Source organism: Panthera tigris, chromosome X (assembly GCF_018350195.1).
Source record: "Panthera tigris isolate Pti1 chromosome X, P.tigris_Pti1_mat1.1, whole genome shotgun sequence".
Taxonomy (NCBI): domain Eukaryota; kingdom Metazoa; phylum Chordata; class Mammalia; order Carnivora; family Felidae; genus Panthera; species Panthera tigris.
In genome coordinates, this window is record NC_056677.1 from 111,516,460 (window position 1) to 111,521,365 (window position 4,906).

Genomic DNA, 4,906 nt, shown 5'->3' on the forward strand with positions numbered 1-4,906 from the left:
TCTGAATCTTTTCTGTGTCTTTGAAACGAACCACAGAATGGGATGCTTTCCAGAGTTGGACACTCTATGATGTTCGTAGTCCGCAAACTCCAGATAACTAGAGCTATGAGATCCTTGGATAGTGGCCACCATCATTTCTCATCTATTCTAGAACAGACTTATGATCACAATAGGGACAGAGGCATTTCCTTAGAAATTCTTTTCAAATGCTCTTTCCTTGTTTAGACATAACGGGATACACTGGGGCCTGACCATCCCACCTTCTCTGACTAGTGTTGACTTGAATGAGGACTCTGACACTCCTCAGAAGTGGGAGGAAGAGGAGGATGAGGGGAAGGAAATTTGGTTCAAGAACCGTGAGATCAACCAAGGCCTCTAATAGCGGGAAGGAACTCTTGCTGTATTTATTTTGAAACCTCGGTTTTTCTTGTGCATAAACGTGTTTAAAAAGTTATGTTCTGGGGAAAGACGTATTGACCTTTTATAATTACTATTATAATTCAGCTACTAAAATTTTTAAAAAATTATTTCTTTGGAGAGAGAGAGAGAGAGAGAGAGAGGATCCCAAGCAGGCCCAGTGCCGGCAGCACAAAGCCTGAGAAGGGGCTTGAACTCACGAACCATGAGATCGTGATCTGAGGCAAAACCAAGAGCAGGATGCCTAACTGACTGAGCCACCCAGGTGCTCCAGCTATTTAAAAAATTTTAAAACCACAGTTCTGGATTTATCAGTAAAACACCGTCTTTGCCTTCCCAATTGGGGAGTACACCTGAAGCCAGGGACCCAAATGGTGCAGCCGAAGGTTAGAGTCTAGAGGCCAAGGCGAGTGCAGGCAGCCATGAGGACAAGAGAAATTCTTACCACTTAGGTCAGGTTATTTATTTTAAAAAATTTTTTTCAGTTTATTTTGAAAGACTGAGAGAGAGAGAAAGAGAGAGAGAGGGAGAGCATGGGGTAGAGGCAGAGAGAGAGGGAGAGAGACTTCCAAGCCAGCTCCGGCGTGACACAGTGCAGAGCCCTACGTGGGGCTTGAACTCATGAACCGTGAGATCATGACCTGAGCTGAAATCAAGAGTCGGACGCCCAATGGACTGAGCCACTCAGGCGCCCCTAAGTCAGGTTTTAAACGTGAGAAAGGACAAAGAGCTGCCAAGGTACTCAGAAAAAAAAAAAAAAGACATACCTAATTAATATTTTATTTTTGATCAACAGATTTAATGGGTATTGCATTCAAAGTTTCGGTACTCATAAAACTGTAATACAAGGATATACTTTTTGATGAAAAGTTGAACTTGGTGTAGAAGTCTGGTTCTAGCTCCAAGGGAAAATCTTCTCCCTTTCCCCATTATCTCGTGGCAGAGGGTGCAAATTACAAGAGCAGAGATGAAATTTGGACAGAGAAATTAACAGGTGGAAAGAATGTTTCCTAGTTTACGAGGAACAACTAAAAATTAACTTTTGCTGAACCAATGATATTAATACATCTAAAGAAATAATATGTAGACAACAGTATGAGAGAGAAAGAGATTCTATCTGTGCATGTGCAGCATTGTCTAAGGGAGAGACAAACTGAATCTCATATAATATTAAGTGGAATACCGGATTTCAACCTGTCTACACAAGAGCATCCATTGCCTTTTTGGAGGTATGATTGACATAACATTATATTAGTTTCAGTGTACCATTGTCTTTAATTGTAGTGCACACACATAGAAAAATGAACGGCAAGGGTACTTGGCTGGCTTAGTTGGAAAAGCATGTGGCTCTTGATCTCAAGGTCGTGAGTTCAAGCCCCAAGTTGGGTGTAGAGGATACTTAAATAAATAAACTTGAAAAAAAAGAAAAAATGAATGGTAGAAAACACACAAAATATATTCATAGTGGTTATGACAGTAAGCAATTTTTATTTTCTTCTGTATAATTTTCTGTATCTTCTCAGTTCTCTACAGAACTTGTAAAACTTTTACAACGTAAAACATAAAGTTAATGTAAAGGCCTATTAATTTTTTTAATGTTTATTATTTTTGAAAGAGAGAGAGAGAGAGAGAGCAAGAGCGGGGGAGGGGTGGGCAGAGAGAGAGAGGGAGACACAGAATCGGAAGCAGGCTCCAGGCTCCGAGCTGTCAGCGCAGAGTCCAACGCAGGGCTTGAACCCACGAACCAGGAGATCGTGACCTGAGCTGAAGTCGGACGCTTAACCGACTGAGCCACCCAGGTGCCCCTAATGTCAAGGCCTATTATGTGAACAATGAAAAAGACAAGTATGGCTAAAGTTCTCCGGATCCTTGAAGGCTGTGTTGCTGGCCAAACCCTGCAGATTCCCTAATCCCAAAGATGCCCCAGGAAAGAGCCAACGTAGTACTGAGTCTCTAAGTAGTTAAATTTCCTGGTAAACTGGCCCGAAGTGTAAGTGACATGAAAGGACACCTCTTGTCCTTGAGCTTAAAGGAATTTAGGCTAGAGGTAGGCCTGCCTTTTTCTCCTTGGCCTACTCTGATTTCCTCTTTGGGTGAGGTCAAGGGTGCCTGCCCATCACAGGAGGTGACCCTGGTCTGTCTTGTCATAACAGCCACATGAGATGCAGGGGTTAAAAGGATACGGAGAGAACCTGCATCACACTGAAAAGCTGGCTTCAATCCTGTTCTAAAATCCCTTTACTATTTTCAGAAAAACTCCAACTCCCAGTAGGGGAGGGGAAAGGCAAAAGCAGGGGCTCGAAGACTTTGGTGACAATCCCAGTACACACATACCACACACTGTCTCACACACACACACACACACACACACACACATACACACACACACACACACACACACACCTAAAACAAAACATTCGTAAACAATACCTTATAATCAAGGCCGGCTTCCCAGGCATGTGGCTAGCACAGTAGCACAGAGGTCCATGTTCAGAAGGACCCCCACACTTGGTTTAATGTTCTGCTGTTGCTGTCTTGAAATTCTTTGTAATTTTATTTTTGAACTTGTGTTTTGCAGGTGAAGTCGGGTGGAACAGTGGCGCCTGCCCACGCGCAGATGAAACTCGGGCAACATGCGTGTCTGCTGTCATTTCTCGCTGCTCGTTTGCCCACGGCTTTGCGGATGCCGCCACCCTTCCCCCCCCCCCCCCGCTCCGGGGTGCCGCACTCCGGTGGGCCTGTGGTGCAGCGGGGTTCAGCAAGACTCCGGGCCAGGACAAAGTGAGAGCGTCACATCTACAACTGAGTAAGGTGGTGGTGACAAACCAGAGGCCACACTTTTCCTTTTGAACCAGAGCTTGTTTCCAGCACAGAAAGAAGTCAGTGGCATTCTGAGAAGCATGGAGACCCAGGAACCCCAGCATACCCCAGTGAGTTACTTTCCTGTATTAACTAATCATTGATGCTGGAAATAATGACACAGGAGGCAAAGAGAAACCCACCCTTTCCCTTTCATCCATCCTTACTCATGGGGAAGCTGAAGGTAGAGACTGTTGGTGAAATAGACATGTATCAAGAAAGGAAATAACATTTTTTCCCTTGGGATGAGAATAGCACATCATGGTGTTGTACAACCAAAACGAGTATCATAATATATGTCAATTATATCCCAACAAACATTTAAAGAATGCGAAATAAAAATTTAGAAAATGAAGTGAAATCAAAACAGCTGAATGAGTTTTGTGAAGTGTGGTCACTATTCTGGTAAGAACTGAATACTTAGTATACGTGCATGCATGGTGATTCGGCCTGTTGGTTAGATGTTCTTACATTTACATTTTATTTTTTAATTTGAGAGAGAGAGTGTGTGAGAGCAAGCGGGAGGGAAGGGGCAGAGGGAGAGAGAGAATTTTTTTAATGTTTACTTATTTTTGAGAGGGGGGGAGAAGAGAAGAGAGAGAGGGGGACTGCAATCCGAAGCGGGCTCTGTACTGACAGCAGAGAGCCTGATGTGGGGCTCGAACTCACGAACCGCAAGATCGTGACCTTGGTTGAAGTCAGAAGTTGAACCGCCTGAGCCATCCAGGTGCCCTGAGAGAGAGAGAGAGAGAGAGAGAGAGAGAGAGAGAGAATCTTAAGCAGGCTCCATGCTTGGTGCAGAACCCAACGTGGGACTCTATCCCACACCCTGGGATGATGACCTGAACCCAAATGAAGAGTTGGACGCTTAACCAACCAAGCTGCCCAGGTGCCCCGTTACATTTGCATTTTATCTATCTATCTATCTATCTATGCATCTATCTATATATTTATTTACATTTGCATTTTAACCTGGCATTGCAAAACATAAAAACGTATGGTAAAATTCATGTTAATGACCAAAGTTTTTGTTTCCTTAGGATGATAACAAATAGATAAAGAGCATGTAAAAATTCTGTGATAAGTCAAAACAAAGACTGCAGAAGAAGGGGAAAAGCTTTATATTTACATGCCTTTCATACCACCTTTGTCCCGCCTTTTGATGAGGAACCCCACATTTTCCATATTCTGCAGCCAGTCCTGCCTCTAATGTTGGGGGGGTGCTGGGATGCTTTCTGCTCTGGTCTTCTCTATTTGTTCTTAAACGCTGTTCATGAGCCACTAAATTGATTTTATGACCCTGAAAGCATTGTGATGGGCAGTTGGAAGAACACTGCCCTAGAAGTTAGAGTGCATGGTTACCATTTCCCCAAACATTTTTCTCCTCCACTAAAGCAAAAAGCTTAACAGCCAGGCCTGGGGTCAATCAGAAGCAGTAACATCCTCCCTTGGGGGAGATAATCAGAGGTATCAGAAAAGTCCTGCCAGCACCTTCACAAGACTGCTTGATTAATTATTGCCATGGCTTCTAGAACCAATGAGATGGGTAATTTGCTCCCTCAAGGCCTTATAGTTATGTCTCTTTGATCTTACCCCAGAAGTCTCTGCAATCCATCAAAGTAATGCTTCA